We start from the raw sequence: 15162 nt of genomic DNA on the forward strand, positions 1-15162 counted from the left end.
TCAAATATACCCGGCCTGGCACATCATACAATTGTATGTACAAGTCATTTGCAATTGCCACATGCAGTAAATACGTCACCGGTAATTGGTAATTTTGTTTGTTATAGAAATCATGTACATGTACATACAATTACATGTAAATATTTAAACACATTGGAACGGCGCCGCGATCATGAAAACCGGGAAATTGCGGGAAATTGAACAAATACCCTAATAGTATCAATGCATTTAATAAAAGAAATGATTTCATTTTCTTTCTTACATTTTTATAGCTATAAATTAGATGAACGTATATCTACTCGGTTTAAATTTATTAACTAAGAAAGCCTACTATAGTGAACCTAACGGTTTCCATTTAGGTATAATATATTTTTGTTCACTGAAGACCAAGTTTCGTATTTCATTCTAAATACATGCATGCATGTAATTTATAAATTAGATATAATTGATTGTTACAAACTGAATGGTTTGTCAAAATCTTTTAAAGTAAACACATTCAATACAGTGATTCAATATCCACTGATATATAGGATATAAAAACGCTCATATATATGTAAGTTGCCGTGGCGCAGAGGATGTGTGGTGATGCTAGTAAACTAAGGGTCCCGGGTTCAATTCTCGCCGTGGCCGTTTTTTTTTGTGGTTTTTTTTTCATTTTTCTTTCTAGAACAAAAACCGTTTTAATACCTTTTCTTTCATCAAGTTAATACATTTTGTTGGAAATTAAGCACAATATTGAATTAAATTTCTTTTAATGGCTTAAAGGTGGCTTAAAGGTAGCTTAAAGGTGGCTTAAAGGTGGCTTAAAGGTGGCTTAAAGAAGTTTGGACATTAAGGACCTATAAGTTGTCCTTAAAGGTGGCTTAAAGGTGGCTTAAAGATGGTCTTTAAGCTGCCTTTAAGCCATCTTTACGCTTTCTTTAAGCCACCTTTAAGCAATACTTATAGCTTAAAGGTAGCTTAAAGGTGGCTTAAAGATCGTCTTTAAGCTACCTTTAAACACCTTTAAGCTATCTTTAAGGAGGACTTAAAGATGGTCATTCATCCTGTGGATGGTGATAACGGGAAGTTTATTTAACTGTATATACTGTGTTTTTTGTATATACCATTACCTTCATTAATAAAAAAATGGTACCTTAACAAGTGTTTTCATTTACCTTGAGTTTGAAATAAAGTTATTTGTGACTTTGAAATGTATACGTAAATATTTGAAAGGGTAATTGAGCGTATATATAAATTTGTAGAAAATTTTCATTATTACGGAGAATTCGATTAAGTCTTAGAAAACTGGCAGATTTGAGACTGACTTTACTTAAGTGACAAGAGACGTAAAATATTATGGAATCATTGGTATAAATAAAAGTAATAACCACTGTACGATTGCCAATCTTTAAGATAAACTACGCATATTATCAGTTCTGGAGAATAGTCATTATGGTAATAGTACTTATGCAATAAACGAAAATATAAATCCAAAACATAACAAAATCAATGGCAGATGAAACATCGTTCCAAGAAATCGAATCATCATATTCCTCCGTGTCCCCATCCTCTTTGTTTTGTCCATGCACTGGGATAGATTTGTCTTTACACGATACGTTGGCTTTAACAGTTTCGCAAAACGCTGCTTTAACTAGAAGTTTGAATGGTGTGTAAACTTTTTGCTCCTCAGATTTATGGCGCAGCCGCAGTTGTATTGCAGAAATGACGAGTGCTATTCCTCCCATAAAGATTTGAATCTGTAGGTATTTTGATAGATACGGCGTATTGTCCGAGTTGGCCGGTAGTTCAGAGCTAATGATTGTCAAGAAGACGATGAAACCTAAAGCTACAGTGATACAGTAGGACATCTTCTCTCCAGCATCGGCTGGAATGATGAAAACCAGAATGTTCAATACACCTAGAAACAGAATCGGTGTGACAAGATTTCCGACGTAAAAACCAGGTTTTCGCTTCAGATTTAGGGTATATGTTACTATACTGTTGGATCCAGAATTGTTGATGTTTTGTGACGTTGACGTGATTTTCCAAACTTTGTTGACTTTGTAGTCATCCATATCAACACTACTGCTTGATGAACTCAGTGTTACCTGGTATGTATAGTGTGACCACATAGTGAATTAATATTGCATGTCTGTGTATCGAATGGAAAATACGTAACGTCAATGGAACACTGTGACTGAAACACTTGATAAGGTTTCCAAGAAAGAGTTCCATCAAATGCGAGTACTACGTAATAAAAAGAGCCGCCTAGTTCTTTGAACTCGATAAAACCATTCTTCAAGACAAAGTCCGGCTTCCACACCCAGTTTTGTGGCAACGTTAGTTTGTTTATCCGAAATTCGGTTGTGTCCCAGGTGAGGAACTCGTCCTTCCATGAAAGCGTCAGGTACGCCGTGGTGACGAGTTTCTCCTCCAGTTCGTCTAGCTTGTTTATACTTCGCAAGTTAAAAGACACTTTCAGGTCCGTCGGAGACACTTGGTTTGAGGCCGGTCTTAAGTTTTTGTCGTAGGCATTTGTGTCAAATATGTATTTTGTCACATTTTTCACTTCATCCGCGGTAAAGGCCAACGAGAAGGGTGGAGACAGGACCAGAAAGGTCACAACATACAGCATTATGCCCCGTTTAGGAATACATCTCATTACATCTGGTCAACTATCTAGTTTGGCCTCCCAAATAATTTGTTAATTGCTTAATAGGTTTGAACTCTGCAAACAAAAGAAAACAATAATGCGTTTATTGATAATCAATTTCACTAATGATGATTAACATGTTTTCATAAATTGACTAGCTTTATGATTCATTTTTTTGTTTCCATAAAGAATTTTTCTTTACTATGAACAATTACTCGATAGAGGAAAATTATTGACGTCAATCTTAAAACTTTGTTTCCTTTTATGGTCGCAATTGCGATAGGTAGACCGTACCAACCTTTATATGACCAAATCCGTTCTGTTGTAAGTGTATTTATTTTTGAAGATAAAAATAAAACGTTCAATCTGGCATTACTAATTTGATATGTACTTATGATAAACAATCATTAATTATATCATATCAACTAGTTAATAAAAAATGAAATTCTCTTTAAAGTTTCTAACAAAAGTGATAGTTAATCAATATATTTTTAGTCGTAGAAGCGAACTAAATAACCTGTTAACTAAAGGTAGTCCATCCATAACTAAGATGAATTTTACAATTTTGAGTGATCTTTACAACAATAAGTCCATATTTCAAAGCTATTATGAGGTTGATATTAACCAAACTTGGGTGTATGTATGAAGTCAATTTAATGAACTTTTTTGCACTTTAAACTTATATAATAAACAATAAACTTAAAAAGAATCATTTTCTGAAAATATTTATGGTAAACTATGAATTATTTTAGCATATTCGCAGATGGAAAAGCTTTTGCAAGCTTTTGCAACTTTTTACCAAGAGAAATGTGAGAAAATTACTTGTACTATAATTTAAAAGGAATATATTGCAAAATGCATTTTCCCCATAGGCTTCAATGTTAACTTCAACATATGGTAAATTTATTATAATTAAAGATTTTAATAACCAAACTTGCAATCTATTAGATATGAAATATGATGGTTATGGATAGAATACCTTAATATAGCTGTTTTTTTTATGTCTCTGACTAGGAACGCATACATAGGCTTAAAGCGACGGAACACATATACTTTATACAAATTAACATCAATACGAATATAAATATCAGCATTGTAAACGCGTGGTATTTAATTTTTTCTGCCAAGCCTAGATGTATTATAGGACCGATGATATCCAACAATAAGCATTCAATTAAGCATTGAATGGCTGCTTATTTTTGGATGTCATCTGCCCTATAACCACTAGCGTCGGAAGCAAATTGAAAGTTTGGGGGGGGGGGGGGCTAAACTAATCCTAACAAATATTGAGGGAAAAAAAATTCCAAAAATCATGAAACTCCTAATCCGGGGGGGGGGGGGGGGTTAAGTTAACCTATACTTCCAAAAACAAAGTCTTACCTACCCAAAAAAAATTCCCAAATCATGGCACTCCTAATCCATGCCGGGGGGGGGGGGGGGGGGGGGGCTAGTATGCCTATCACTACAACTTCTCAATCTTTCAATGTAAATTTAGGAACAATTATCTTTGCTGCGAGAAAAAGTGGGGGGGGGGGGCTGAACCCTCAATGATGCTTTGTGTCTAATGGTTAGGTCTACCTTTTCAAAAAAAGTAGGGGGGGGGGCTAAGCCCCCCTAGCCCCCCCCCCCCACCCCCCGTTCCGACGCCTATGCTATAACACACCAACCGGTGCAGACAAATTGAATACAGCGCGTTAGTGCGGTATGATAATTTGTTTGCACCGCTTGCACCCTTGCAAATGTGCTCGGAATGTTTTCTTTATTGTTGCAAAGTATGTAATAAATCCAGATGTGCTCAAATTGGAGTACACGAGACTTCCTCGAGATCTATTCAGTTCCTGTGAAATTTCAAGCGGAAGTTTAAGCGTTCGGATAATATTCTCAAAATACGTAAGTACTGGTCGTTTTTCATATCATATCCTTCTTTGAGTTATGTTAAAACATAAACATCTATTAAGATATATGTCTTTTTGCATCATCTGGCGTTTATTTCAACTAAACAATAATATTCAGAACAGACTTATCGTTCGTGTTCAACCACTCTACACGTGGTTGAAAATATAAACATTGGGTTGCCTAATAAAATCATAGCCATGTTTGATGCTTTTGGTGTGCATTACCATTCTTTTTATATAATGAATGGGTGTCTGTTTCGAATAAAAACTTAGTATATCGAGCCCATTTCAAGGAACATTCTGCATAAAATAGTAAAGTCTGTTCAGTATCATTGCCATTTCTAGGTCAGGCGTGGATCGAAAATTAATCCTTAGGATACGGACCGCTTTTTATCATGTTAATTGTTTCAAGAGCAGAAAAACCTATATTTTTTATTGTCACATTTATTTCTAGAACTCATTTTATCCACCAATCAATGGAAACATTTTAAAATATCAAAAAAGTATAGATTTTATGTTTGACTACAAGTACCTAGATTCAAGGAAATAGATTATAAACACGAGGCACGATTTTTACTGCGAAACTGACAAGGTCAAATAAAACCACGTTGTCTAAATTTAAATGACAATAACATTCGCAGGGGTGGCTTAATATGTCAAAGGACCGGCGGCATTAAAAAAATAAGCACTCAATGCTTATATATTTTTATTTTCATACTGATTTCTATTTGTATGAATATCGTGTATCGCCGCTATAAAGCCATTATTTGCGCTCTTAGAAGGGGATACGAAACATAAATGAAACAGTCATATAAACAAGTTATTAGGTGCCAAAATCTTTGTAGAGAATTTTTTTTTTAATTGGGAGTAGATATATAATTATGATTGTTTTTCAAAAGTATATATTAAATTGGTTTTGTAAGATTGACGATTGACAGTTTTATTTAATCTTACAAAATAATAAAATCGAAACACGTGAATACTTTGTATCTGTGCCTATGGTGCATGAATAAGCAAAGTGTATACACAGGAATTAAACGTCGCAGATTTCCAATGCAAACATAAGCAGAAATATACATTGAATATAAATATTGCTTATACTGCTCGGACGAAAAGTATAAAACCTTTTTTTTTCAATCACTATGCATTATGAGAACTAGAGCTTCAGAGTGTACAGTGTATGGCCTAAAGTCAAGAAGTGAAACAGAATTTGATAAGCCTTTTGCAAAGAAACCAATACCTGCTCAAATGTCAATTCTTTTGTTATATACAAGTGATTCTTTAACTTGTGATAATTTCAAGAAAACATCCTCATCATATTGATCTATATTTTAAAATTTATTTCTTGTTTTATCGAAACTTAGAAGATACTGTTAGCATGTCATATATATGAAGGACTCGAAAGTGCAATGGTCACGCCAAAGTCTTTTAGTCTGCACTAGATCACGATGATTTGACATACAACAGTCCGCTATATCTGCTAAAATCCGGCGCTGTGATACGCCAGAGCCCGATGGTTTTAGAATAAAAATCAAAAATTTTGCAAACCATATATGTTATGGTATATATTTTTCAGCTGGTTTGATTGCTTGATTTGTTCATCACTGAAATATGAATTCATTCATTGTATACATTATTTACAGGATATTTTGCTGCACACATACATTCTATTTGAAAACAACATGAACGTTTTTTTTTTTTCGCAGTTGTACCGCTGAAATGACACGTGCTATTCCTCCCATTGAGATTTATATCTGTAGGTATTTCGATAGATACGGCGTGCTGTCAGAGTTGGCCGGTAATTCAGAGATAATGATTGTCACGAACACAATGAATCCTAGAGCCACAGTGATGCAGAAGGACATCTTCTCTCCAGCATCGGCTGGAATGACAAAAACCAAAATGTTTAATTCACCCAGAAACAGAATCGGTGTGACAAGATTTCCGACGTAAGGGTCAGGTTTTCGTTTCAGATTCAGGGTATATGTTATGATACTGTTGGATTCAGAATTGTTGATGTTTTGTAAAGTTGAAGTGAATTCCCAAGCTTTATTTGCTTTGTGGTTGCCCATTCTCACTTAATGAACTCAAAGTAACATGGTATGTATAATCTGACCAAAGCAGGTTAATTCTCAATACAACGGGTCAGCTGGTATAATCTGGGTATATAAATCTTTTGTAAGTGTTTAATAGGTGTGAACTCTGCAAACAAAAGAGGACAGTAATGCATTTATTGATTATCCAAATGGCCCATTTTAAAACATATCAATGTATTTTAATGAATTCTCTGAGCCTGATTACTCTTTCGTCCATAGAGAATACATCTTTAAATCTGATCAATTAATGAACAGTCTAAAATTATTGATGTACATTTTATAACAATGTTTAAATTTATTTTCTGTCTCGAGTGCACTGATTAGGCCGAATAAAACCTTTTCTGAACATTTTAATACTGTAAGATAGGGCACATTTCCTCAGCATTAAATCACAAATCCTTTCATATATAAAGGCAAATTATGCATGTATAAAGATTAAGAAAGGAATTTTACATAAATGAATGTTTATCTTGTAAGTGAAATATAAAAGCTTCGTTAACATTTAACGTATACAAGGGGCGGAAATGAAGTATGATTAATAAAAAAAGGAAGTTCAAAAACTTTCTGCTGGCAAACTTAAATGGATCTTTACTGATTGTACATTAATTGATAAGTTAAACTCACTACATCATTGTGATTAAGGTAATCACGATTCGCAGCACTGACATAAGGTTTACTTTGTGGTTGCGCCAACCACAAAGTTAAGAAATGTTAACTATGACATCACACAAAACAACAAGTTATCAAAATTGCTAATAAATAATTTAAAAATAATTTCCGATTGTTATGGGAACGGAAACATTAAACTACATTAAAATTCACCTATGCGTGCAACTTTAGAGTCAAATATGTCCAACAAAGATAAATATAAACAACAGACTGATCGCGGTGCATTTATCGATGTGACGTCATATTGTAAATTTTGACGCATTTTAAGTGTAAAGGGAGGCGAATCAATCAAGTTTTTAACATGAGCAGATGTATTTTATAAGTAAACGGAGCATAATCATAAAACAATTATTATACCATTAAATCCTATCTTCTATCCTTGTTTTGATTCGGCATGTAATTATTTTTTGGAGCATGTATTATATCTTTTCTAGAGTGTTTAATGTAAAAGTTCGATGTGTTTAACATCGTGAAGCGTATCTACAAGGGCATACACTAAACAGATCATTTCGATCTTTTGGATATAAATTAAGGGAATATTAAATTTATTAAAAAGTGCTTCTTCAATGAATTCTACAGAATGAATTAATAAATACGTAAAATATTAAGCGAAGGTCATATAAATTCCAACCGGAGCTCATTTTGTTGATATTTATTCTAATAACAGATGAACTCTTTACAAAGCAGCAGCACTTTTCAGAACCTACAAAAAAATAGAAATTAATAATCATTCAAAATTTAAATTTAGATAAGGTTATGCCCTTGTAAAATTGAAATTTGTTTATGACCTCAATTCGGGAGAATTATCAACACATATGACGTGACTATCATTTGAGGGGACCGCACTAAGTGTCATACAAAGCAGCATTTACTGTACTGTTTCAATTAATATTACATCTATATCACGATAAAATAACTTTACATAGATATATTGTTTTAATACATGCATCTTTATATGAACGTTTAAATCCGCTGATATTTTCATAGTCAGCCTTAACAGGCTGCGTTGTTCTTTGGGGTTTTTTTTCAAAATGTTTTCTTAATTTTTACATAATTCTTGACATGTGCATGTCCATTTTTTTTCTATTGTGTTTTCTTTAGCAAAAAAAACAAACTAAAAAATCGCGAGTGATAGAAATGAAACCCCGCATTTAAAATGTTTTTAATTGTCACTTATTAATATAAAATAAATTGATTTCTGAAAAAAAAAGAATTCCAGATAATGTTGTATTTAGACATAGGCAGTCCTTGAGATATCAGAGTTGCCATAACAACTGACTCTGAACATGGTTAAATTGCAAATTCCAGATATATATAAGATATAAAATTTTGACACTAATTTGATATCCTACCTTTGTTTTATTATGTCATTTTTTATCATCGATAAAACCAGTCTAAAATTGTTACAATGGATTCTACCAAAATAATGTCATTTGGTTTGTTTTTCTTCAGTAATCATATAATCATTGTTGGCAGGAACAATAACTATGCTTCAACCTTTATAATTATAATTTCGCACACAGCGATTCTGCAACATAATTATTTGAACGCTTGAAAATCAGACGCTTTAACAACGAAGACCTTGCAATTATAATTTTGCAGACTGATCTGCTAGATTATAATTTGGACGCTTGAAATACAAACGCTGTTGGTCTATTTACAAATATTAACTCTTCCTACCACATTATCTAGATAAAAATGTTATAAAAACAATAACAGAACTATTTAAAAAAAACTAGGAACTAGTTGTAATTTATCGAAAACTTATATATTTTTTTATGCTATACGTACAAAAACATAATTACTTATGAAACAAAGTGGTATTGTTTCAATTGATTTCAATGATATTCTTGCAGAAATTCACATATTTACACAAGTCGGCATTTATATATCCCTAAGTCACGACTATTGGGCATATGTCGACATTTATCTCTTGCGTTTTTACTTATCATAATTTATCAACAATGACAGAGAGTAGATCACGTTTTTACAGAATATAACATTCTTGTACATCTTTTTTTTTTCTACACGGTGCATTTAAGACATGACGTCATCTTCAAAACTTTTAAAGGTACCAGAACATGAACGCGTGGAATAGAGGAGTAAGATAATGAAATGTACATCAAGTAAACTACGTCATTTTATGATAGGAAACTGGACATTTTATAATTTGCATTAACCAGCTGATGGAGAACAAAATGTAAGTTATTGTGCTTGAGTAATTTAATGTATTTAAGTATTAGATAAATATTAAATGTAAACTACATCATATTATGATGAGAAACTGGAGTTTCGACAATTTGCTTTTACTCGCTGAAAAAAGGGTGCCTTATTGCACTTCCGTATTTTAAGGGCTTTTACAATGGATGTTAGATGGATATCATATGTATACAGTGAACCTCTACCATACCTTAAGGTGTTTGTCTTGAATACAACAGATTCTTTCAGAGTACAAATATCAGATACAAATTACAAGTTAAATGAAATACAAATATTAAAACAGGTTTTATGTTCTGGATTTTGCCGTGTTTTATTTTATTCTTTGTTAAAACGTCGACCGCAAAAACTACAGTTAGGCCCTGAAATGTATCAACTTTCTATCCAAAAAAAAGTGTTCAAAAGTATATAGAACAGTCAAGCTTTAGTGGTTTTTATATTACCCATTTCAAGACTATCGCTTGATGAACTCAAAGTAAACTGGTAGTTATAGTGTGACCATAAAGTAAACTGAATATCGCATATATGTTTATCAAATGCAAAATATGTGACGTCAATAGAACATTGATACGCTTTCCAAGTAACTGTTCCATTAAACGTCGGTAAAACTTTATAAAAAGAGCCACCTATCTCTTTGAACTCGGTAAAACAATTCTTAGGACAAAGTGCGTTCACACCGCGTGTTTCGGAAGGTTAACTTGCACATTAGAAAATCTGCGGTGTTCAACGTGAGGAACTCGTCCTTTCATTTAAGCGTTAGGTATGCCGTGGTGACGAGTTTTCCTCCAGTTCATCTAGCTTGTTTATACTTATCAATTCAAAGGATACTTGGAGGTCCGGCGGATGAATTTCGTTTGAAGCCGGTCTCAGGCTTCTGTCGTAATATTTTGTCCTATATTTTACCACTTCAGTAATGAGGCCAAACTCATTTTGTGAACACATTAACAGAACAATGTGCTCCAGTGTAGATAACTGTAAAAACATGTTTACAGACTGTATCAACCATTGGCTTTATCATCAATTTCCAATATATAGTGCAAAATGTTTGTAAACTAACTTTGGAAACAAAGAAAACAAAAATGCTCTTATCGAAAGGATGAATGGCTTATAATCATACCAATTAGTGAAATAAACGCCAATGCATCTCCATGTACAGACATCAATAACTTTAAGCAAACAACGAACGGTAGGATAACTATTAATGTGTAATTTTGAAACAATTTGAGCTCAATGTTTAAATATTCTTGAATAGGAATATTGAATGTTAGAAATGATAAATAAAAAGGTTTGAATGAGAGCTACTGAATGTAAATCAAAGTTTAATTTAAGTTTCTGCGTCACTAATGTTTATCGATGATTGAAACTGGAAAAATCTTTTCATTTGAGATGAATAATGCAGAAATTCAAATGCGAGATTCAACTCATTGATCAGGAAGACACCATCAAAATGAGAGTAAACAATGAAAAATATTCTTCCAAATATGCCGCTTATAAAAACAATTTATTCAATACTTTGAGTAGATTTGTTCCACAAATACCTATCTTTCTCGTCGTCGCCATTGTTGTTGTGATCGACTGAGCATGGTATCACGTGGCCAATTTAAGGTGGGGTTTATTCAAATGCTGTATTTAATGTTGACGTGAAATAATTATAAAAATTATTTATTAATTTCTATATCGTTTTAACTCGATTGATATAAACTGCGTGATTTACTGTGAAGATATATCTTTATATAACATATTTAAATAGATAAATCAATCAAATCTTTCTTAGCATGAAAAAATACGCCACATATAAATACTTTTAAGAACTTCTTAAAAGTAAATAAGAGTAAGATTATGAACATACAACGGTGACAAAGATCAAAAAGGCAATATTGCAGGTGTAAGATAATTGTGTAGTTTGTTTAGGAGTTTTTTTTTACCATAATATTTATCAGAATCAATTGTGTTTGTTTGAAAAAAAGAAATATTGTATCAAGCAGTTCTTATGCGCAGATCACACATTCCTCTATGGTTTTTACATTTATTAGTTACTACTTATTAAAAGAGAATGCATTTCCAAAGAGAATATATCGGTTACAAATAGTTGACATTGAGTTCCAGTTTGTCTTCTCTTATTGGTTACAATTTATTCTTTCATAGGAGTGGGAATATTAAATCAATTTAATTGTTCTAAGTTTAAATTTGTTAACAAAGATATACGAAATAATATAAAACGAAGGTTTTAGGAACGATACATGTGTATGTGCATGTAAGATAGCTTTGTGAACATGCCTGCAGGATAGTTGTGACCACATTTCAGGTCTTTACACATTTTTCCATGATAGAAGGCTGAATTGCACAAAAATCACAGAATAACATTCAAATGTAGGTTTCGAAATCATCAAAATACGCTGTACCTTAACTTTTTATGTCTGAAGTGAATCATGGGTATGATATATCATTTTTTAAGATTAGAATTTATTTCTTCATGATATTAGGCCATTAATTTGTTTATTTAAGGAAGGAGTCTTTTCATTATCAAACATACTTCTTATAATCAGAAATGCATGAAATTTTGACACAGTCAAACGGATCATATTACTTAATGATTCTATCAGTTTAATTAAATTTGACCTTTTTGTTTTCGGATAAAGGTCAGGTCAAGGTCACTATCTTTTTCCTCAACGTAAAGAATGATAAAAATACGTGTAGCTCTTTATAGTTCTGTAGACATTTGTTTAAGATTTGAAGATTCAAATCTTCAATGAAATCATAGACCATGAGAGTGTCTATCAGCTTATACTACAAAATTGGAATAAATATTTATACTAAAATTGATATTGCTTAGCCCGCATTTCCTCTAATTTTCTTAAATTTTGAAGAAATTTTGATTATTTTTTATGCTTCCAATAATAAAATATTTCTAATTTTTATGTATTATGAAGACTTTATATAAAGATATAAATTGACAGAAAAGCTAATATATTGACCATTTCATAAGAGAGAAAAACTGATTTTAGTGATTTTTTCACAAAAATCAATGTATAGAATGGGCGCTTTAAAAAGCTTATAAAAATGTTATTTGATAGGCAAATCATATTTTAAAAACATATTCTGAAACCCAAGTATCATATTATTAGTTCACATTAGTAAAAAAAAAATCCAACATTATTGTTATTGTTTTTAAAATGCTAAAACAGACTCATTATATATATAATCTGCAGCAATTCTGAATTGCGCAACATGTGATATTTTCCTACGCCAAAAATATAGTCCTTGTTCCATTCTAAACATTGATTACATTTTTCTATGCCAAGTTGTATGATAGTAAAAAAGAAAGAAAAATATACTATTTTAATTTCCTTTCATCTTGATTTAATGAACATTTAATCAAATTTACGTTTGACAAGTCGAAAACCAGAAAAGACTCCTTCCTTAAAGAAACATTTCAGATAAATAAATTCACGGGTCTTTTGTATCACGGTGACTGTAAATGAAATAAAAAGTGTGCAAGCTCACATGCCCTACGTTCCAATAATACATGACAATGCTACATATGACAATGATCGGTCAGAAAAGTATCTATTTTATTTAAGGTGGCTCTATACACCACTTTTTGATGACGCAGTACGCAAAAAAGTAAATCTGGAAGCATGCATTTCCGGTAATGGCTGATTTAAACTGAGGCGAAATGTATGGGGATCGGTCTTTTGAAAAATTTGTTAAATTAATAAATTTAATTTGATAATTGGAAAATTCATTATTTACAAGTAATGTGGTATGTGACACTTTCACGCTGTGTGGTATTTTTTATCGAAATTAACAATGAAATTAAGTATGACTTTTTAAATAGTTGCTTTCCCCTCATCGATATGATACACCGTAGCGCAGTGGATTAGTGGGTTCACTACAAACTTGTATGTCATGAGTTCGATTTCTGTTGAGAACGATAATTTTTTTTTAATTTCCAAAATTTTCTTTAACGTATTTTTGATTGAATACTGTGAAAGAAAATTATAAAACGGTGAAAATATTTCAATTATAATATACTTTAATGCACATTAATATATACACCTTTAGGGGATGGGAGGTTTTCATTGAATTTCTCTCAGGTTGGGCTACATAAATCCTATTAGCCTAGTCAATTTTCCCTATTAATTTATTTGACTTAGTTTTGCATTCAAGCGAATATATTCAATTATACAGGCCTATAATGTATGTATTTATCTTTCCAACATTATGTTTAGGAAATTTTCTTCAACTCAACTCAAAAACACGAAAAAACATTAAAATATTCTTTAAAAATACCTATAGTATCCCTATCATCATTTTAATATTTGATAAGTATATGTTTTGTGGTCTTCTATTAAAAATTGGAATAAACTGTAGGTGTATAGAGCCACCTTAACACAAAATAATTACACGAATGGGCATATCTCCGAGAAATATCATCGCATCAAAACTTGAATACTTTCGCCTTTATATACTACGAATTTCTATTTTTTTTTAATCTATGTAATGGTTTTAGAGGAGTTGCACTTACAAACTGTTCAGTATTGTAAATCGTAATTACAAGTTATTTCAGATTTGCACCGCAAAGATTCACATATACAAGCGATTGTATCAAAATACCTAGAGAATACGTTTTATCTGGTCATTTTAAACAGCAACATTTCCTTTGGTGGTTTATACGAGGCAAAACCAGGGAAATTGTTTTTTCCTTCGTTGTTATATTACATAAGAAATATTCAAAGAAGCATTGATAATAATTAAATCATTTAAAATGATAGTGACATTTTGAAAGTTCACATACGTTATTAAAAATGAGTTTATTTGAATGTTGCGTATTATCTTACCTCCTGCTAATTTGTAAGAAAATAATTGGTTTAGGAGGTTAAATGGCACCTGAAATACTAGTGATATAAAGATGAGGACCTAAGATGTTCATTTGTTTTATTTGTGACCTGTCGCATGCCATATTTTGGAAATATGGGGCCCAAAACAGAAAAGATATTTTTCCTGAAATCTTTTAGTTTTCATTGCGCATGTTTTTGCGCATTCTAGAGTTCTAGAGTTCTAGAACACAGTTCACTATTTAGTTGCAAATAAGCCCGATTCTCAAAAAGTAGAGATAACTGCATCACCATATTTTCACAGTGGTAGTGAAATACCACCAGAAGATGCCCCTGAAAATTTCGGGCCCCAAATATGGATTCTAAATTTTGAGTTGCGAACTGCGTTCTAGAACGCAGTTCACTATTCAATTGCGAACTGCGTTAAAAACCGATTGCCTGGTAGGATTTGGCCCCAATGGAGGACGAATTTTTATAAAGGAATGCACAGAGAATTTTTTAAAGTATTCTACTCAATACATGAATGGCCAAAATGTTGTAAATTGTGTGGAAGCATCCAAAATACAATTGGGCAGAAATGCTGTAACTTGTGTGGAAACATCTGTAGGTAGTGTATAGATAGGGAAACAAATCAATTATTCTTTTTAAAAAAATATTATAATATGCAAGCATATCATGACATTTGTTGATTCTCAATTGTTTAGACTGTAAATGCTGTACAATTCTTCGGCCACACAAAGGGTTCAGAGTCTGATGTAGGTTTAAATTTATATGAACAGATCTACTTGGGAACTGCAATGCTCAATATTTGA

General features: G+C 32.1%; 1 protein-coding gene across 1 annotated transcript in view; it reads left to right on the forward strand.

Annotated features, from left to right (window-relative positions):
* Positions 1-15162, forward strand: part of LOC105342112 (dynein regulatory complex protein 11) — a 274235-nt gene that overhangs the window by 44877 nt on the left and 214196 nt on the right. The window lies entirely within an intron of this gene.

The sequence above is a fragment of the Magallana gigas genome, chromosome 4, assembly GCF_963853765.1.
Source record: "Magallana gigas chromosome 4, xbMagGiga1.1, whole genome shotgun sequence".
NCBI classification, from domain to species: Eukaryota; Metazoa; Mollusca; class Bivalvia; order Ostreida; family Ostreidae; genus Magallana; species Magallana gigas.